We start from the raw sequence: 22,661 nt of genomic DNA, 5'->3' as shown, positions 1-22,661 counted from the left end.
ACTGCTGGTATTTTATTTCAGGAACAAACTGCTCAGTTGAGCTGCTTTCCCATAGGGGTAAAATAAAACATTCTACTTTTCACTAAAGTACTAAAGGATCAAACGGGTATATAAAGTAAGTCAATTCCTTCTGTCTTATCAAATCTCAGTGTTGACAAGAGAAAATACTAATGACAGCTAAGGATTTAGCCCCTTCTTGGGTCTCTGTTTTTCTGCCTCCAACACATGATGAGGCCTGTCTAATCCCTTTAGGAGACAGTGTGGAGCCTGAGTTCAGAACAGCCCTATTGTTGATGCAGCTCTTTGAATCCATGTAAGAGTAAGTTCCAGATGGTTTTGTCCTATCGTGTGAAAATGTATTTCTGTTGCAACTTCAAGAGTTTTATTTTCAAAGCGTTGGCATGGTCTGTAAGAGGCCTGTCAAGTTTTAGTTTGAAAGTAGTATGTATTCTTATCAGAAGAAGGGAGCAGTGTATGCTATTAGCAATTACTAGCAATGTTTCTGCCATCAATTGTGGACCATTCTGTGTCCTGGTGGGCAAAATAGGTCAAGGTACTGAATTAATAGGCAATTTTGAAAAGGTGGGTCATTCAACAAACTTGGGCTTGATGACACGCAATGACGTTTAGGAGAAGGAGGTAATGGTTAAGTGCCTTTTATGTACCAGCCATGCTTATGTGAAGGTATTATGACTTTCATTTTATAGATTAGAAAATTAAACTTCAGAAAGTATAAATTCCGTGTCCAAGGCACCACCACTAGCAGTAGCAGACTTGGCTTTGGTACACGTTTGTTCGTTGTCCTCACTTCACTGTCCATCTGTCCTGCACAACACTATCTTCTTAGTGCATGGACCACTGGACTACCACACAGGAAGCTTATGGTGCTGTGGTGTTGGCTCTGGTCCTGGACACCCTGTTAGTCTTGGGCGAGGGACACTGCCGCCTTAATAAATCTGGGGAGAGGAGGAGACTGGCATACCCATCCAGGAGGTAGGTTCCTTCCAGCTTATAGAGCAGTGTGTCTGCGAACGTCAGCCAGTCTGCACTGTCCTCATTCGCGTCCTGTGAGAGCCTGGTGCTGCATGTGGTTCTACGTTCCCCACATTGTCTTCTCCTCCAATGAGATGCCCTGTTCTGACTGTGGCCCTTGACCTCACATGCCCTGTTGGTTTGCTTCCTCACATTTCACTGCTCTGTCCTCGTGTGTAAGATTCTAACTGAGAATATATGGCAGGCGTACGTGAGAAGTGGATTCCTGTGCTTTCTGTTCAGTGCAGAGGGGGTGATCCTGGAGTCATAATTGAGCCAACCTTCGGGACTTATCCCTCGAAAGGGGTCTACAAAGGAAGGAGATCCAGAGAGTGCTGTCTCTGCCTGCCCTCCCCTGCACTTGCAGAGGCCCCCATTTTGTTCTTAGGCTGTGTTTTTAAACTCAAAAGTTAAAGGGGGCTGGACATTCTGCAGAGATTTTATGAGCCAGACACAGAGTTTCCAATTAAACACAGCAAAGGAAGTGTAAGGAGTTTGAAAGAAAGAGATGCTACCTTGACCTAGAACATTCTGGCAATCTGATTGTTTGTTGAAACTATCATTTTAGATACCACAGTACTAACCACAGAAGAACAAAGAATTTTTTTAAAAAAGGTAAAATAGGCAAGTCGAACGGATTCAGATGAGCCAGATCATGAGACAATGCAGGCTATGTTTAACGATGTTTCTAGGACACTAAAAATGCTGGTCTTAAATCACACGTGTACAATATCTTCACTGTCCAAGTTCCTTATGACATGGGTGAGTTATGTGTGCTTGAAATTGGTAGACATGATGTTTTCCTTACCACAAACTTAGTTTTGTGCAGAATTTTAAAACTGAAGACACAAACTCTTTATATCCTTATAGAAATCAAGACACACTTCCATGTTGCAGAAAGAGTGTTTCGTTTTAGTAAGCACAGCTTTGGGGCCCCAGCCCCCACTCCCTTCCTCCCATCGGACTAGTAAACGAGTGAAGCTCTATCTGCATGCCTAATTACATGCAGGGAACTCAGCTCCGCTGTAAAAAAAAACTATCACAACATCTGTCAGCATCTTTTAAAGTCTGGCTGCTTTTATGTCACTAAAGGGACTTGTATTGCCAAAGTTCAACACATCAAATTAAGAACGTTTGTTAGAAAAGATAACAAGATACCAAACCTTCACCACTATGAATGGATTGAATTCCCATTATTTATTCTCACAAAACCTTGTGTCAAGACCTCCACCCTAATAAGAAAGTTCTAGATGTATATCATGGTGTTGGGAGTGTGGGGAGACTCTGGAAAGGGTATCTTAAAGAAGTGTATTCTTAGAAGTTTGTTTTTTCAAAGTGAATATTCATAAACCACATCCTGGTTGGTACAGGCTGGAGGAAATGAATATAAAGTAGATATTTAAATAATTTCCCTGAAAGACTCGCTGATGAAAGATGGGTTAAATGTTATTTGTTCAGTAGCCTCCTATAAGCTTAATATTAACTTGATAAAGCAAAGTAAGAATAAGGAATTTATTACAACAGGATTGATAAAGTTTCCCCACATAAAATGGAGTTTGTGCTCTCTGTTGCCTGTAACTCTCATTTGTTGATCTATCTATGTGTTATCTTCTGGTCACACATTATTCTTTAACAACTGCATAGCTTTCTATAACTTTTCAAGCATTTCATTTGTGTCTGCTAATGAGACCATAAATTTGTTGATCTCAATAGTCTTTGTTGTTGATCTCAGTAGAACCACCTCTCATAGACGGTGGTTAGTGAATATCTACTAGCAACTTTTCAATACTGTTCTATTCTTCTCACTTCTCCCACATTCATCATATTCTGCCCATTTCTCATCATATTTTTGTCTCCAGTTCCTCCCTTGCTGTCTCTCCTTCCTCTTTACTGTCATCTTCTCACCCTTTTCTTCTCTCTTCTCTACGCTCAGTTCTCAAGATCTCAAAGCCTTTTATATATGATCTTCCTTGGAAGAAACCTGGCAAAGAAACTGCAGTAAGTAGAAATGTGTTGGACCCATGTTTTCAATGAAAAGTAATCACCTCTCCCTTCACCTAAGCATATCAGTAGAACACTCATCCTTCTATATGCTGAGTAGTCAACAATCTATGACTGATCCATGCCAAGAATCAAGCCCTGTGCTAGGCACTCTCCTTGAGTTAAAAGAGACCCAGAAGTCCGTATCAACTGTAGAGGGCCATACAAGGAGACAGAAGTCTACCAAACTGTATTTAGAGGGACCTACAGAAAAGAGTCTTCTCATTCATTTATCGCAGTAGTTCACAAACTTTGCTGCACTTTAGAATCACCTGGGCAAGCTTTTCAAAATCCGATGCCCAAATCAAACCTTGAAAACAAATCCAACTTCTTGGATAGAACCAAGCATCAGCATTTATAAAATCTCCCCCTGGACTCCAAAAGTCCAAAAGCGCAGTCAAGTTTTGAAACCAGTGCCTTACTACCAAAGTGTCATTGGGTACCATCAGTATTGGCCTCAACTACGAGCATACTAGAAATGCAAAATCTTCCTTCTGGCATTTACCATGGCCTCCATTTTTAATTTTGTTATGGATGCTCTGTACTATCTATTGAGACAATATCTGAGAAGATAAGTTGACAGAAAAAGACCCTTCCTCAAGGAGAGGGAAAGAATGACATACCCCTACACCTGGGATAGGTATGGAGAAAAGATTATTAGGTCTAGGGAAGTATCACTGGGGTCCTTGCACTGTTAGGTTTAATATGCCTGTAAACTGAAAATCATATTCAATACTATAGTTGCCTATGTAGGAAATTTATAAATCATATAATTATAGAAAGCAAGGCTTCTTTTCTGATTCACATAGAAGACAGAACAAGAACTTTTCCATAAAGGATGGGGTCTTTGCCCTGTTATGCTTAATCATAATGTGGCTAGCTTTTCAATTGTTATTTCCCCTAATTTCCTAAAATCCTTGTTTATAGAAATCAAATCATCAGAAAGCTACCCATCTGGCAGTGGCAATCACCAAGATAAAACACAATGAAGCAAAGACTAAAACCCAGTCCCCCAACCACTACTGCAGGGCCTCCTCATAACGTGCCAGCAAGATGCATGTGTTTTATGAGCTCACTCCCCAGTACAGTGCTGTATCGTGTGCCAGATATGTTCCTTTGTTTACACAACACACACTGACACCTATCACGTATACAACTCTGTCCCTAACAGTGGAACTACAACCATAAATCTATGGTAATATATGCATAGTTGCTTTTGATGTAATGTGCAAAATGTGAGTTAAACTTAAATTTGAAAAGTATAGCAATCTGTTGTGCTGTCATCTTACTTGTATTTTAAAAATATATATTTTTTTGTTCTTTCTGTGGAATGAGTTTCTGGAGTCGTTCGGCCAGTCAGGAACAAGGAATGAAGAAGTTAAACTATTTTTTGTGGCAAGACTATTCCCGTCTCAGTATCCTTTCTCCCTTTTTCCTAATTAAGAGAAGTCAAATGTGCTGCAGTAAAATTACTTTCCCTGATGCCTGTGAAATTAGGAATGACCATGTGACTCTGTTCTAGCCAATGAAACGTCAGTAGAAATCAAGCGTGCATGCGTGGGTGCGTAGTCGTGTCTGACCCTTTGCTACCCAGTGGCCTGTAGCCCACCAGGCTCCTCTGTCCGTGGGATTTCCCAGGCAGGAATCCTCGAGTGGGTTGCCATTTGCTCCTCCAGGGGACCTTCCCCACCCGAAGGAAACCGCATCTCTTGTGTCTGCTGCATTGGCATATGGATTCTTCACCATTGGCACCTCCTGAGAAGTTCCAAAATGGTGAAGTGGAGCTTTAGAGAATGGTGTGAAGGAAGACGTTTGTCTGGCACTTGTCTTTGCCCCAGTACTTTTCCCTCTATGGTAGAGCAGTGCCTCACAGCCCTGAGAACAAAGTCACGTGCCAAGGATGAAAGAGAAGGAAAGAGATGCAGCCACCATGTAAGCCCTGGAGTGTCCTGCATATTACCCAGGTGAGCAAAATAAGTTCTTTTCATTGACTAAATCACTGATACCTGGCTTCTGGTAGTACTAGCCAAAAAGAAGACCTAATTGATGTACTCATCGTGTGAAATAAGGAGTATACATCCAGTTCATTGGGATAAAGGAACATTTCACAAATTGTATTCTCTCCACCACTAGGTCTAGATGTTTGGCTGCACTTCAGGATTAAAGTAGGTTTTGCTAGTTTGGTAAACTGTGCATACAAAATCTCATAACATGTTGTAATGCACTGCCTTCAGAAACAGAGGATTTATTCTCCCAGCTGCTGGCAGTATTCCTGGGCCAGAGACCTCAGGCATGAGCCCTCTCTGGAGAGTGCCCTCAGCTGAAGAGAGGCACGTTGCCCAAGGGCATGCCCCTTTCCAGGGCACCTGTATCTAAGGACTGTTCAGTGTTGGGATAGATAAACTCAACCCCACACCCAACTTGAAACAACTCCAAAAAGCCATTCTAGCACCAGAGCTCCCCATGGGCTTGGCCCAGCTTTTTCCCCTGCCTTATTCGGTACCCCCAACTCCCCTTCCCTGTTAATCCCAAGAACCATTTATAAGAGACTTCCTGCCCACTAATCTCCAGGTCAAACCCCACGTACCAGGGAACTCAGACTATGACAGGATATTATTAGTCTGCTCAAACTTTGAAGAATCTCAGAGTACAAAGGAAACATGTTTAAATATGTTATGTATCTAAATTGATTGGTAAACCAGGGGACTGTTAGAACACTTTTCACATCCTCTGGAGCAATTTCTCTTAATATGAGTTTGGGACTTACTGGAATCAATTCTAAATCATTGTGTGTACATAGCATTTAGACTATTATGACAAAATTGTTTAGTCGCCAAATCATGTCCAACTGTTTTGTGACCCCATGGACTGTAGCCTGCCAAGCCCCTCTGACCTTGTGATTTCCCAGGCAAGAATACTGGAGTGGGTTGCCATTTCCATCTCCAGGGTATTTTCCCAGACCAGGGATCGAACCAGCACCTCCTGCATTGGCATGTGGATTCTTTACCACTGAGCCAGCAGGGAAGCCCATATTATGACCCAATGTCAAATCAGAATGCTTATGCCATGGTAGAACTATTTAGCCAAATTTCAAAGAAGTGCAACCAAAGTTATACTCTAGTTGAATACAACTTTGTTTACCAATCATATCAAGTTGATACTTAATATAGTAGCCTGTGGTCATTATTATGTAAAGTACCTTTCTTAGGGTCCTTCTATAGGCTATGGCCCCAGATGAAATCCATCAACCTTATTTCACTGCTGATGGCTGAACTACATCTTAAGTCCCCAAAGAAATGTCATCTCTGAACTATGGCATTTCTCAAAAATTAATATAAGAAATCGCCATAAAGAAAAAAGTTTCTATGTATTTTTTTTTTTCAGAGCAAAGTCATTTTTATTGTAATGAAATTTTAAAAGGCAGTTCCATTAGTTACACATATACACAACTGACTTAATAACTGTTAGTCATAGAGAACATTCAAGAAATACAAATGATTTATCCACAGCACGGTTCACATTCATAAGAAGAAAGGTTATTTTTATAAAATTCTTATTGAAACCATCATACATTTAAAAAGTCAATGGCTCTGTTAGGGGCCATAAAATAAATTCTTCTTAGAGTTAGTGTTAGGAAAAAATCTACTTCTATAGAAAAACTGGCATGCTTCTTTTTATTAGCTAATAAGAACCTTATATAACTTGTGTTTTCCTTTTTGTCTTGCCTGCCAGGAAAAGGTCAAAAGTAAAGTTTGCATTCCACCTCAGTAGCAGTCCTTAGCTTATTTTTCTCTAGTAGATTCTTGCCTAGATGTCCACTTAGGATTGGTTACTGGACCCGCCATAGATACCAAAGCCCACAGATGCTAATGTCCCATAGTTGGCTCTCTATGTTCATGGGTTCTGCATTCTCAGATTCATTTGACTGTGGCTGGTAACTCAGTACACGATCTGCAGTTGGTGAAACCCATGACCATGGAGGGCCAGCTGTATATAGCTTTTCTCACCTCTACCTTCATTCTTTGGTCTTACATCTTTATCCTTTTTTAATAGTTGTGCCATATCACTACTATAAGCCACCCTAGATCTTCTGAAAATAAGTAGGCTGAAATAAATATAAATGTGCCTATTGTTCTTTGCACAACTTACCTACCCCTGGTCTCCCCAATCCTGTCCATTCATTTTCTCTAACTGCGGTTGAAACTTACACCAACTGTGTGCAAGGCAATACTGATTCAAAGAATAAGAGAAACTGTCACCTCGAGTGTCTCATTGTTGATCTAGGACAAGAGAGACCACACACACACACACACACATGTATGTAAAGTGCAAGACGAAACAATGTGTGTGTGCTGGGGGTCGGGGGGAGGTGGTGCTCCACAGCCACTGTTGTTGAAAGCAGGGAGAACTCACTCTTGGTTTGGCTGAGGCCAGGCTTGTGCCCTGTGAGTTCCCATTCAGTAGAAGCAGACAGATATCCTCAGGTACAGTGATTGGCTACCCAGTCCCCATGCTGTGTATCAAGGGTCAAAATGTGAATCACATATTTGAACACAGCAGTGCGTGTCCACAGCCAAATGGTCTTACTGGTAGTTTATCTGACTCAGAATCATGGCAAACGTTCAGTCAGCCCTTAACTTGGTCAAGCAATGTATGTTTTCTAACACAGAGACAGGTAGGCAGAGCTTCAGAAATGGAGCTCTATTTTCTTCACCTTCTTGGGACCTGAATCCTAGCTGCTCAGAGCCTTCATTGCAGGCACTCCTGGGTCAGCACCATGGAAGCCCCCTGGTGGTGGCCATGCAGTTAACCCTGCCGGGCTCCATTCAAGATGCCCTGCTGTGCAGAGCTCCTTCAGCTCACCTGTGGCCCCACTTCCCTGTGCTTTCTTAGCTGGAGACTGAGCACAGCGAAGGCATCAGAGTCAGAGCATCTCTTTCTGCCCGGGAGCCCCTCTTAGGGCAGGCTGTGGCCTAAGACTCCCCTCACCTGGCCAGATCTTCCTCCAGAATGTTCTGCAGTCTGAGGCTTTCCTCGCCTCTCTCCCTCCATAGGTGTCAGCCCTATGTGCCAGTCTGAAGGCTCTCTCTGCCTGCTACTGCTCCAACCCCCTTCATCCTTCCCAGGCCTGCCCCTCAATGACTCCTTGCCCATCTAATCCCATTTTGACGGCTGCCTGAGATACTCCTTGACCTTTATCCCTAGAGCCTCCCCTTTTTACTCTTTCACCCTCTTCAAGGTTCAGCCTCCTCTTGGGGTAAGCATTCAGCTTGGGATTTTCTTTCCTTTTTAACTCTCTTTACTCCCCCTGCCTAGGGAGAGTGGGACAGTGGGGGCAGGATGGTGTGTAGAATCCTGTGGGTGGAAGTGAGGAGGGGCATAGGTCTTTCCTTGGCAAAGATGAACTTGGTGCTGGTATGTTTCAATATGTCTCCTGTAACTTGTCCTGAAAGAGTCTATTCCCTTCTCTGCCTTGAGTTATATCACAAAAAGCCATGTTCTGTTCCCTTAAGCTGGTGGGACAGGGAGAGGTAATATGTCAGTTCAGTTCAGTTCAGTTCAGTTGCTCAGTCGTGTCCGACTCTTTGCGACCCCATGAATCGCAGCATGCCGGGCCTCCCTGTCCATCACCAACTCCCGGAGTTCACTCAGACTCATGTCCATCGATCAGTGATGCCATCCAGCCATCTCATCCTCTGTCATCCCCTTCTCCTCCTGCCCCCAATCCCTCCCAGCATCAGAGTCTTTTCCAGTGAGTCAGCTCTTCACATGAGGTGGCCAAAGTACTGGAGTTTCAGCTTTAGCATCATTCCCTCCAAAGAAATCCCAGGGCTGATCTCCTTCAGAATGGACTGGTTGGATCTCCTTGCAGTCCAAGGGACTCTCAAGAGTCTTCCCCAACACCACAGTTCAAAAGCATCAATTCTTTGGCACTCAGCCTTCTTCAGAGTCCAACTCTCACATCCATACATGACCACAGGAAAAACCATAGCCTTGATTAGATGGACCTTTGTTGGCAAAGTAATGTCTCTGCTTTTGAATATGCTATCTAGGTTGGTCATAACTTTCCTTCCAAGGAGTAAGTGTCTTTTAATCTCATGGCTGCAGTAAACATCTGCAGTGATTTTGGAGCCAAGAAAAATAAAGTCTGACACTGTTTCCACTGTTTCCCCAACTATTTCCCATGAAGTGATGGGACCGGATGCCATGATCTTCGTTTTCTGAATGTTGAGCTTTAAGCCAACTATTTCACTCTCCACTTTCACTTTCATCAAGAGACTTTTTAGTTCCTCTTCACTTTCTGCCAGAGGGTGGTGTCATCTGCATATCTGAGGTTATTGATATTTCTCCTGGCAATCTTGATTCCAGCTTGTGTTTCTTCCAGTCCAGCGTTTCTCATGATGTACTCTGCATATAAGTTAAATAAGCAGGGTGACAATATACAGCCTTGACGCACTCCTTTTCCCATTTGGAACCAGTCTGTTGTTCCATGTCCAGTTCTAACTGTTGCTTCCTGACCTGCATACAGATTTCTCGAGAGGCTGGTCAGGTGGTCTGGTATTCCCATCTCTGTCAGAATTTTCCACAGTTTATTGTGATCCACACAGTCAAAGGCTTTGGCATAGTCAATAAAGCAAAAATAGATGATTTTCTGGAACTCTCTTGCTTTTTCCATGATCCAACAGATGTTGGCAATTTGATCTCTGGTTCCTCTGCCTTTTCTAAAACCAGCTTGAACATCTGGAAGTTCACGGTTCACGTATTGCTGAAGCCTAGCTTGGAGAATTTTGAACATTACTTTACTAGCATGTGAGATGAGTGCAATTGTGCGGTAGTTTGAGCATTCTTTGGCATTGCCTTTCTTTGCGAATGGAATGAAAACTGAACAACTCACCCTGTAACACAGGTAAAACATGTCACCTGAGTTCAAAGAAAAAAATTATCAAAAAGAACTGGAAAAGAGTTTCCATCCTGCGTTAAGCTCCAGCCTCCTTTTTTGCATCTCTTATCTCTTATGCAAAAGTTTTGCTGCTCACAGGTGAATAATTCACACTTCCCTTCTCTCACCCCAGTTTTTGCTTTCACATTTTCCATATTTGAGTTAATTTAACACAAAGAACATGCCAACAAATAACTCAACTTATCTCTTGTTATTTGTAGCATTGATTTCCCTTAAATTCGTCTCTGTTGAGAGAGATGTACTTATAAAGCTATTTAAAATTTTCCTAAGTTGGTTACAGGCAGTGTGTAGCAGATACAGGGAATAAATAATAAGTTAGATTGAAAGTTACTCATCATTATGTTATTGATGGTGGTTGCCTCTTGGTGGGGGGCGGCAGGCACCTTTTCAGGCAGGATTTATTGTCACAGCCAATCTCTAAAACCTGTGAAGACTTCAAGGAGACAGGAACCATTCTGCTGTAGCCTGTCTAAATGGAGTCCTGACATCATGGCTGCAAACCCTCCCTGTTTATCTGGATCTGCAGACACATCTGCAAGGCAAATCCCGTGATTTCACATTCCGAGCAATTGCTGGGTTGTAATGATGTCTCCAGGAGGAAGCAATTCATCCTTAAGCTTCAGAGTCATCAGAAGGGAATGGAAAGTGCTTCCTTCTTCCTGTATGTACAAGAGCAGCATTCCACATGAATTCTTGAGCAAAATCACACCTCTGATTTTAGAACCATTTTACCAGAATTTATCTTGGCATGTGGACACTTAAAATCCTTACTTTGTTTGCACTTCCTTCAGCCTCCTCCTAGACATTTTAAATGGCTGGGCATCCTCTCGTGCGCCCCTTTTGTTTTCCAGACACACCACAAACCATAAGGAGCACATGGACTGCAGTCCACCCAGTGCTCAGTCACTGGGTTTCTTGATTGGCTACCTAATTAAGTAAATCTCCTTGCCTGGAGGAAACTAAGTTAAAATAACATTTGAGGTCCATCCCTAAGCCCACAAGAGAGAAGAAAATTTAAAACCAGGGCTGAAAATTTCCTCTGTTGTGCAATGAGTATTGCAGAATGGCTGTCAGATGGAGTTTCAAGAACATATTAACATTTTCCTAAACAGGAGTTCAGACCCCACAGTCTCCTAAATGTTGCAGGTTTGGCTGACTTTAGTTCCTGAAGGATTACCCTGCTGGAAACCATCCGCCAAGCTTGACTCTACCCACTCTGTCTGTTAGTGTGTGTGTGTGTGTGTGTGTGTGTGTGTGTGTGTCACTTCAGTCACGTCTAACTCTTGAGACCCTATGGACTGTAGCCTGCCAGGTTCCTCTGTCCATGGGATTCTGCTTTCAAGGATACTGGAGTGGGTTGCCATTTCCTTCTCTAGGGGATCCTCCAAATCTAGGGATCAACTCTGTGTCTCTTATGTTTCCTGCACTGACAGGTGGGTTCTTTACCACTAGTGCCACCTGGGAAGCACCCTGCCTGCTATTAGATCTTCTTATTCTGGTTAGAGAGCCCTTTCTTCTGCTTTTCAGTAATAAACACATCAAAAAGCAGAGTGAAATCAGAGAAAAACAAATATCATATATTAATGTGTATTTGTGGACTCTGAAAAAACTGGTATAGATGATCTTATTTACAAAGCAGAAATAGAGACAGATGTAGAGAAGAAACCAGGCGGGTAATACCAGGTGGGTAATCAGAGGAGACGGAGAAGGCAATGGCACCCCACTCCAGTACTCTTGCCTGGAAAATCCCATGGATGGAGGAGCCTGGTGGGCTACAGTCCATGGCGTCGCTGAGAGTCGGACACGACTGAATGACTTCACTTTCACTTTTGTCATGCATTGGAGAAGGAAATGGCAACCCACTCCAGTGTTCTTGCCTTGAGAATCCCAGGGACAGGGGAGCCTGGTGGGCTGCCGTCTCTGGGGTCGCACAGAGTCGGACACGACTGAAGCGACTTAGCAGCAGCAATCAGAGGAGATGGGACGAATTGGGAGTTTGGGATTGACAAGTATACACTATTGATACTATCAATAAAAATTAATAACTAATGAGAACCTACTGTGTAGCACAGGGAACTCTGCTTATTGCTCTGTGGTGACCTAAATGGGAAGGAAATCCAAAAAAGAGGGGACATATATATAGGCTTCCCTGGTGGCTCAGACTGTAAAGAATTCGCCAGCAGTGCAGGAGACCTGGGTTTAATCCCTGGGTCAGAATGATCCTATGGAGAAGGGAATGGCAACCCACTCCAGTATTCTTGCCTAGAGAATCCCACGGACAGAGGAGCCTGGCGGGCTAGAGTCCATGGGGTCGCAGACAGTCAGACATGACTGAGAGACTAACACATGTATATTTATAACTGATTCACTTTGCTGCACAGTAGAAACAAACACAACATTATAGAGCAACTATATGCCAATAAATTAAAAAAAAAAGAAAAGAAAAGTATGGTATGCTGGGCAGAGAACTGAGAGACCCTTTGCCTCCCAGTGCTTGCTAGACGTAGCACAAGGGTACCATTCCAAACAGAAGAAAATGTGTATTTCTTTAATAAACCTCCAGAGAATGAGATGCCACAATCCCTGTCAGTAACTATTTTTAGGTTGGGACAACCATTAATGCCAGGCCTTTCTTCCTCCAGGCCTACTCATTTCTGTGGGCCTACCTTCCCAGAAATGGTCCTTTTAGGACTAAGCCTGTTGACCATGACAAGGATCTGATCCAGTGCAAATATAAAAAGAGGGCAAAGAGTCAGCTTCTGAAGCAGATAATAGTAAAAAGGAATTAGATACTACTTCAAGTGCTAAGTGTAAGAACTGGCACTTCATTTTTTAACCGTAAAACTATATATCCCCTCATAAACTCATGTTTTATTGGTATGTATGTGGTTTAATATGAGAACCACTTTAAAAGTAATAAATTGCTCATGTTTCCCTTAACCTATGGAATAAATACTCATGAATAAATACCTATGAAGGGCAGACTTCTTGGGGTCATCCATCATCTTGTTAGTGTATTTGTAATAATTTGATGTTTAAGGCATAACACCAACACAGCTAATTCTTAATGAAAGATTAATACCCAATAGCTAGCACTATCAGACCACTGGTGACAGAGAGCCCAGAATAAATTTACTGCAGTACATCTAAAATCTAGTTTAAGTACACCTCTCTTCCCCCCCAACCTCTAAAAAATCTATTACATGGGGAGTGCCTGGTTTATTTCCATGTTAGTGTGTGATATTTAATATGGCTTGTTAACATGGCTTACCATATTTTCTGGGCATGAGTATTTATGAGAAAAACTTCAGATTTATACAAGGTTTTGGACATGTGTCTCATATAAACTGGAATAAGAGCATTGTTGCTAAAACCTGGGGCTTGCTTTGAAGCCTCATCATACTGGTTTCTTGTGAAACCATTAAGCAAAATGCCCTGAAGGGTAGGAAAAATTGCATTGAGCAATAAAATGTCAACAAACTGCAGAATCTGAACATCAGGCACTTTCATCTAAACATACCCTTCTCTCCTTTCACTTGGCAGGGGTTTGGTTTTTAAAAAGTAATAAACTCTAGCACTCCAGTTGACCTGGGATGTGTTTAAGAAATTAAACCCTAGAGCCAGAAGCACTTTGACCTTTAATGTGGACTCCCTACCTCAGAAAAACCATAGAATAAAAAATATTAACAGAAAAGGAGAACAGAAATTTATGTCTCAATTGTCTTGGTTTGGTTTTGTTTTTGTTTTTGTTTTTTTAAAAAAAGCACACAGTGAAACTATTGGCCAGAAGGAACAGTCTTAAATCTGTTTAAACAGGTGTCCAGTACTTACCATCTCATGAACAGCAAACTAACACAATCACAGCACAATTTTAAAAGGATATGAACAAGGAAAACCTATTCCTAAGCCTATATAACTTTTATAAACCTGGAGCAGACATAGTTTGATCTTGGAACCGGGTTGCAGTCAAGAAATATATTCCCACAGCCAAAAGTAATTTCAAAATAACTCGAACCCTTATGTTTCTTAAAAACCATAAAGCATATCCAAATTCGAAGACCATAACAACAGTTATTAAAACCGTCTTTCGTCTTCCACCCCACCCTCCTCACACTTGCTGCCAGGGCAGAGCATTTCAATCCACAATTCCTCATAACTTCTCTGAATACACCATTTTCCTTTTCTCTGCCTTTCCCCTCTTCTCCACATTACTTTATGATATAGATTGACCTGACCTCTCTAATAGAAGAAAAGAATCAGGAAATTGATCTGGTCAATTGATAATTCTCTTTGGCTGAGTAAAGTATGGAAATAGGGAACATCCCACATTAATCATTTGATCCCAATGTAATTGCATCATGAATGAACGATATGTTTGCAGAGTTCTAAAGAAACTAGAAAAACCTAGAAAAACTTGTTTATTAAATCATAGAGAAGAAGATCTCTGTTCTGAATCTCAGAAAAGTGAAGTTTCCTTTTGGAAGTATTGATTAAAATCTGATAGGTTACCAGATGGAGGTCTAGAATTTCTTGGAGAAGGAAGTAGGAGATAAAATATTAGTCACGGACACTAGGAAATTTCAATGCCTGCATGCAGACACCACGTAACAATGCTTTGGGATGGTAAATCAGCATACACCTATACATGGCCACCATGCAAAATTTATAGGCTTAGGCCCAAGAAAAAGTCATTATTAAAACAGGAAACTGCCTTGAAAGAGGATACCTAATAGTTTCACTATTTTACCTTTACCTAATAGTTTCACTTACAGAAAATTATACAAAGAAAAAACCTAGTTGCACAAAGATTATTATATGAAAACAGTTATCAAAACAATTTGCAACCGAAAAATCGGAAACAACCAAGTTATCCAATAATAGAATCTTGGTTTGCATAAGTGTTGTATGATACATCCATAGTATGTAAAACTATGCACATTAAAACAAAATAATGCTGCAAAAATTATTTAATGGAAAGATGTTCTTGATAATTATTGTTGCAAAGCAAGTAACATACAAATAATTCTATTTTCTTATGTTTATATTTGAGGCTTCTAGGTAACGCTAGTGGTAAAGAATTTGACTGCCCATTCAGGAGACGTAAGAGACCTGGGTTCGAAACCTGGGTTGGGAAGAACCCTTCAAGGCAGGCATGGTAACCCACTCTAGTTTTCTTGCCTGGAGAATCCCATGGACAGAGGAGTTTGGCGGGTTATAGTCCATAGGGTCGCAAAGAGTCAGACACTTAAGCAACTTAGCATGCAGGCACATGTTTATATTTATATTACTGAAAAGCAAACAACCCCCAAAAAGGCAAGATATTTGAACCAATATTTCACAAAAGAAGATATATACATAGCTAACACTTGAAAAAAATCCTCAACACCATTAGTCATCAGGAAAATCCAAATTAGAACAAGACACCACATAATCACTGGAAAGGCTAAAATTAAATAGAATGACAAAACCAAGTGTTCTAAAGGTTCTGCTGGTGGGAATGCAAAATGGTACAGAAAATGGACAATTTCTTACAACGTTAAGCATGTACCAACTGCATGAGCCAGCAGTTCTGTTGTTGGGTATTTACTCAAGAGAAATGAAAACTTGTATCCACAAAAAGCTTGGAAAAAAGCATAGAAAACATTTATGGAAACTTTATTCATAATAGCACAAAACTGGAAAAGTCCCACGTGTCCATCCACATTCATACAATGGAATACTACTGAGAAATAGAAAGGAAAAAACTACTCATAGATGTAGTTTAATCTCAAGAACATTATCCTGAGCAAAAAGAGCCTGACAGAAAAGACTATATACTGTGTGATTCCTTTATATAAATTCCAAAACCAGACAAAACTAAATTGATGCAAACAAGAATAGGGGTTGTGGGGAGTGTGGATCCAGACAGTAAGAGGACTAACTGCATAGAAAATGCATGTAGAAAATGTTACATCTGTTGGAAATGTTCTATAGCTTGATTAGGATGTTATACAGATGAATACATTTTTTCAAAATTCACCAAACTGTTTAATAAAAGTTATGCATTTTACTGTATGTAAATGATACCTCAGTGCGTTCAATAAATTGATTTTAAAAAATCATTTGCTAAAGGCTGTCCCACTCCTGCCCCACCGCTATGCAAGACCCTGTGTGTGCTGTAAGCCCCTGCTGCAAACTCATGCAGAACCTTTCCCGAGGGAACATAGTCCCTATGATTCTAGGAATCAACACACACATTCCCCAGCCCTTGTCCGCTCCCCAGCCACATCTGGCTGTGCATCACAATCACCTGGGGTGTTCATTAGAAATGCAGATTTGGGGGCCTTTTCCTGAGAAATTCTGGCCTTAGATCTACTTTACATCCAAGACAAATGCCACAGTGCTTTGTGCTGTGTTCACCGCCCACACCCCAGCCACACTGGATTTTGAGTCACTGCTCCAAGGCTCTGTTGTCGCTTAGCTGCCCAGTCATGTCTGACTCTTTTGGTGACCCCATGGACTGTAGCCCCCCAGGCTCCTCTGTTCATGGGATTTCCCAGGCAAGAATACTGAAGTGGGTTGCCATTTCCTGCTCTGTACTGAAATTCAATTCCTCCTCATGTCCAGGGCTGCCACTGGGCACTGGTCTCACTTTTTAAAGAACTGCCTTTTTTCAAATGTAAGGATCTTGAAAGACAAATGATGTCACTTTTATCATCCCAGGGCTCTGTGACACATTAAACTCCAGTCTTTTCGTAGGCCCTCTCCCCTCAGTCATTTCAAAACTCTCCAGGAGAGGTTACATAGATGCAAAATCCGTCCTACTCATCATCCCACTTGTCCCCGGGATCCAGGATGAGGGATGATATTCCTCATTCTCGTGAGTGAGAATGAGGATCTCTACTCTGGCAGCATGTCAAGGTGACTTCTAAGGGACTGTTACTAAATTATCCTGTGAAATCACAGAGTACATTTTTCTGTAGTCTGTTCTATAAGACCATAAAAATTGCAATGGTTAGGAGATCCTTTTCTCTGAAAGCCATTATTTGCTCATTTGGTCTGATTAGAAAAACGTCAAAGACTGTATCTTCAAACCCATGAATATCAGGATATATATGAGCATGTATATGCTACTCTTAGCGTGTAGATGGCCGTTATTGGTCACTTGGGATTTATACCAAGGCAAGCCTATATTTACTGTTCTTGCCTGGAGAATCCCAGGGACGGGAGCCTCGTGGGCTGCCGTCTATGGGGTCGCACAGAGTCGGACACGACTGAAGCGACTTAGCAGCAGCAGCAGCAGCAACCTGAAGAGTAATTTAAACAGGGGAATAGGGTGTGTGTGTGTGTGTGTAAGACACATATATGTAAGATGGCATTCCTAATTCCATGAATTTCAGGTCCTAGAAAAACCAGGAAGACATTAGATCATTTTTTCAAATTTCAGGTTTTCTTTAGGTCCTATTGACCATTTAATATAAAAGTTTTTAATCAACTGGGCTACCAGGAGAACCAGGGAATTGGAATTCTTTTTGGTTGAGAAAGAAAGACAAATCCAAAGATAAATCTTTGTCCAGTCAGAAAGGGGGAAGCTTTAGAAGGCAAATGGCAGCAGGAGGAAATTCAGTAGCTAGAGTACAATAAATGGGGTGAAGAGTGGACTCAGAAAGGAAGAGGTGGATTGGAATGCAGATCTCTAGTCTGACCTTCTCTACAACTCTGCCCACAGCCCTGGTGATGGTTGTTAACTCTTAAACTTCTCTCCACATTGACCAGCGGGGGCACTTTGGAAAGCATAGAGCACACCTACCATCATTTAGCCCAGTTTCCTTCTGAAAACACTCTGATTCTTTTTTCTGTCTTCCTGACTCCAGTGGAAAAGAAAAAAAGAGACACAAGCTTATTACTTCCCTAAACATTCTCTCTTGTCAATACGATATTGATGGAATTCCCCTAGTCTAGGATCTCATAGGGATTCCCAAGACATCCTATTTCATTAAATTGATGACAATTCTAAGATCTTAAAGACATGTAAAAGTTTATAACTAGAGAAGACATTGGAAATTATCTAGTTCCAACTCTTAATTTGAGGCATTTAATGATTTATGCAAGAATAGATAATGTTAAGCCCCTGCTATAAGCCAGGAATCAAAAAGAGCCAGAAACTTGCCCTGAAATACCACGTCTTTTTGTCTACCTACTCTCTAAGCTGGTGGCCATAAATTTTTCTCATTGTGGGGTTGTGTTCTTTAGGTAACTACATGCTGCTGCTGCTAAATCGCTTCAGTCGTGTCCGACCCTGTGCAAACCCATAGACAGCAGCCCACCAGGCTCCTCTGTCCCTGGGATTCTCCAGGCAAGAATACTGGAGTGCGTTGCCATTTCCTCCTCCAAGGTATGCATGCATGCTAAGTCGCTTCAGTCGTGTCTGACTCTGTGCGACTCTATGGACAGCAGCCCACCAGGCTCTTCCATCCACAAGATTCTCTAGGCAAGAATACTGGAGTGGGTTGCCATTTCCTTCTCCAGGTAACTACCTACTATATCCTTTATATTAACCCTTTAAACTGTAGCTAAATTTACCTCTTTGGGGCCCTAGAGATACAATACTAGAAACACAGAGGTAGGTAAAACAGAAAACTCCTGCTTAGGTGAACTTATATTCCAGAGAAGAAAATAATACATTCTATAATATCAAATAGGCTTCCCAGGTGATGCGATGGTAGAGAATCTGCCTACCAATGCAGGAAACACAGGAGTCCAGTCCCTGGGTCAGGAAGATCCCCTGGAGTAGAATCCATTCCTGTATTCTTGCCTGGAAAATTCCATGGACAGAGGAGCCTGGTGGGCTACAGTCCAGGGTGTCGCAGAGTCAGACACAACCAGGCATGCACACATACATGTAACATCAGATGAGTGATAGTCGCTCAGTGGTGTCCAGTTGTTTGCAACCCTGTGGGCTGTAGCCCGCCAGGCTCCTCTGTCCATGGAATTCTCCAGGCAAGAATACTGGGGTGAGTTGCCATTTCCTTCTCCAGGGAACATCAGATAGTGATATCAAAGAAGAAAAGTTAAGATGCTAGAGAATGGGTCTGAGACTGGTGACGTGCCTAGACAGAGTGGTTACAAAAGGCTTCTCTGAGGTGGTGATAGCTGAACTGCTGCTGCTGCTGCTGCTAAGTCACTTCAGTCGTGTCCGACTCTGTGCGACCCCAGAGATGGCAGCCCACCAGGCTCCCCCGTCCCTGGGATTCTCCTGGCAAGAACTCTGGAGTGGGTTGCCATTTCCTTCTCCAATACATGAAAGTGAAAAGTGAAAGTGAAGTCGCTCAGTCGTATCCGACTCGTAGCGACCCCATGGACTGCAGCCTACCAGGCTCCTCTATCCATGGGATTTTCCAGGCAGGAGTACTGGAGTGGGGTGCCATTGCCTTCTCCGGATAGCTGAACTGGACACCTAAATGAAGTAAGACAGTGAACTAGGTAGAAACTTGGGAACAGTGTTCCAGATGACAGCAACAACAACAACCAAAAAAACCCTCTGACTTGGAAATTAGCTTGGCATTTTTAAGGAACATAAAGTAAAGCCCTGTGACTAATATTGAGTGGATGAGGCAGAGTGATAGGAGGAGAGGCCAGAGATAAACGAGGAACAAATCATGCAGAGTTACAGTGCCTTGAAGGAAATGGAGAAACAATTTAAGTGATTTTCCAAGGACAGAGGTATAATTTGTCCTGTCCACCGCCCCCCCGCCATACTCCACAGAAGGTTTTCAAGGTAGCTTAGAGTCCCCCTACATTTCTGAAATCGAAGACTGTCTTTATGACATTGTACTTTCCCAGTATCAAACATAAAGTAGACCACCAGAGTAAAAGCAGATTGCAAGCAGGATTAGTCATCTTCAAAATGAATAGGATGACTAATACAATTTGGAGAGAAAAGTACAAAATGAGAGACATAATTGTAATTTTTAAAACCATGGAATATGTGATAGGGTTGCAATGGAATTACCTATCATTGGGAGACCAGTCACTTGTGAGCAATTCCTAAATAGTGAACCCTCGGAATGGCCAGAGAGGAGCCCAGAGCAACTGGCCCTGGTACCTCCAAAGGCTATACCCAGTTGCTCAGCCAACAGGGCAGAAAACACTGAAAAGAAAACATAATACCTATTAATTCGGGTTGCCATCCAGATCACAGATCATGATGGCAAAATATAAATAGGTCCCGCTTTTCACAAAGTATACAACTTCTCAAGTAGACTGTAAATACTACTCTTATCAGAGGGCTGTCTGCCCATCACAACTGCACCAGAGAGCTGTTTACTAAGAATAAGGGATTGTTTTATCATCTAAAGTTTAGATAACAGGCTTCCCAAGAAATCAGTCCAAAAGGGGGAAATTCTAAGGCAACAGAAAATAAGTAATCTTACCTACTTCACATATGATCAAGTCTTAATTTTGAGCACTAAAAAAAAAAATTACACAACTTGTATTAATAAAAAATCAATAATTCCCCACTCCTCTGAGTAAAGGTCAAACAAATACACAAAGAATATATTATTACCCAGTCATAAAAAGGAACGAAACTGGGTCATTTGTAGAGACATGGATGGACCTAGAGTTTGTTATACAGAGTGAAGTAAGTCAGAAAGAGAAAAACAAATATCGTATGTTAATGAATGAGTGTGGAATCTAGAAAAGTGGAATAGATGAACCTATTCACAGGACAGCAATAGAGACAAAGATATAGAGAAAGAGGAAGGGGGGACAAATTGGGAGATTAGGGTCGATATGTATATACACCACCATGTGTAAGACAGATGGCTAGCAGGAACCTGCTATATAGCACAAGGAGCTCAGCTCAGCCAGCGCTCTGTGGTGACCTAGAGGGGTGGGTTGGGCCGGGATAATGGGAGGAAGGGTCACGAGGGAGCGGATATGTGTATACATACAGCTGATTCACTTTGTTGTACAGCAGAAACTAACACAGCAGTGTAAAGCAACTATACCCAATTGAAAAAAAAAAAAGAATATATCATTTGAAGGAATTCCAAATTATTGACCTCACACAGAGCCTCGCATTGATGGGTCCAGGCTTGCTATCATCTCATTTTCTAGGAACATCCTCCTTCTTCTTGCCCTAAATGGAAATAAAGACTGGATCCCAATAGATTCTGAAAACCTATGAATATTCAGGCAAGAAGCAACAGTGCCAGCCAATAGGTACATGAAATATTTGGCCGTGTTTTTCTTCATATGAGAACTGGAATGTTTTAGATGTTCAGAGATGAATCTGAGAGTCCAAAAGAGGTAAACTTAGGAACCATATAAGGAACTACTACTTCCACAGCAGGTAGTGAGAGAAATTGCTGGCTTCCACCTTAGGGTGGGTAAGCAAGGGCATGTCTCAGCTCTTTGGTTGCCTTTGGGGAAGATAGCTGTGCCCCTTTCCTAGATGTATTTTGGTGTTTTCATCAGACATGGAATACTCACTACATAGGCAAATCTTAAGCCTATGATCTAAAAGTACACATTTTAAGACACTAAGAGGCAATGGGCTTTATTGCCGTTCATTAGCTTGATATTTCAAGGAGCTCAGAAGAGAACTGTAGCAACTCAGAGGAATTCATGTTTGGTAGACTATTTCCTAATGAGTGTTTATCTCTTAGAAATACTTGTTTTTGGCTAAACTGAGACCTCTGTTTCTACTCACTGCTTAGCATTTCGTATATCTCTCCATGTTTACCTTAAGGAGCTTTCTCTGAATAACCCATGTCCTGGAATCTTCTCTAAATTCCTAAAGAATTATCTGTGGCCCTCATTTGTCATTTAACATATGCTATTTCATAGGATCCTTTCTTCCTGCCTCCCTGCCTCCTTTTCTCCCCTCTTCTTCCCTCTGCTTCCTCCTCTTCTAAAATCTGTTACTGTAACCACTTACTCTATGTGAGCATTGTTCTCATCTCTTTTCAGTCAATTTTCTAGTTTAATCTTATCAATAGATCTATTATTTATTCTCTCCCAATTAGTTTCTCTACTTCTTGGGTACCCAGATTGTCTTATATTCCTCTTTAGGTACCAGGTATGCCACACTCATATTCTTCCAAAGAAATAAAACTTTAACCAAAATCTGTGTGCAACTGAAGAGTACACTTATGTTTGACTTGTGACTCACTCCCATGTAATTAAACAATTAATTTTGCCATTCTTACTTCAGTTATTATGTCCTAAGCCGGTACGTATCATTATGCATAGCTGGTCCTAGAGCAAATAGAAAGGTGTTTATAGAGAGGGAAAGGGCAGGTGGGGAGAGAAAAGAGGGAAGGGAATGACTCACATGTTACCTCATATTGATAAACCACAAATATTGTCTCCTCTTTCTATGCCTCCTTCCACTTCCCTTTTCTTAGAAATTGGTCAATAGAAGAATGTTCATTTCTTGAAGGATGCTTTTCAATGTCATTGTATTAAAATCATCATAACTTCAAAATGAGAGAGAAAGTGAAGAGAATATGAGGTGAATGGAGGGAAAGAAGGAACATTCCTTAAACCCTGATCAGCAAGGCTAAAAGGTCATTTTCTTAAAATTATAACTTATTCCAAGAAATAGTTTCCTCTTCACAATCCATTTTAAAACTCTACTACT

At 41.6% G+C, this 22,661-nt stretch overlaps 1 long non-coding RNA gene across 1 annotated transcript in view; it reads left to right on the top strand.

The window, feature by feature from the left end:
* Positions 1-4,656: 4,656 nt before the first annotated feature.
* Positions 4,657-22,661, top strand: part of LOC129629639 (uncharacterized) — a 32,155-nt gene continuing 14,150 nt past the window's right edge. Inside the window, exon 1 of the long non-coding RNA XR_008703301.1 lies at positions 4,657-5,036. This is a non-coding gene — a long non-coding RNA (uncharacterized LOC129629639). The remainder of the gene's footprint in view (positions 5,037-22,661) is intronic.

The sequence above is a fragment of the Bubalus kerabau genome, chromosome 1 (genome assembly GCF_029407905.1).
Source record: "Bubalus kerabau isolate K-KA32 ecotype Philippines breed swamp buffalo chromosome 1, PCC_UOA_SB_1v2, whole genome shotgun sequence".
Lineage (NCBI taxonomy): Eukaryota > Metazoa > Chordata > Mammalia > Artiodactyla > Bovidae > Bubalus > Bubalus kerabau.
The sequence above is the reverse complement of the archived record's forward strand: the minus strand, read 5'-3'. Positions and strand labels throughout refer to the sequence as shown.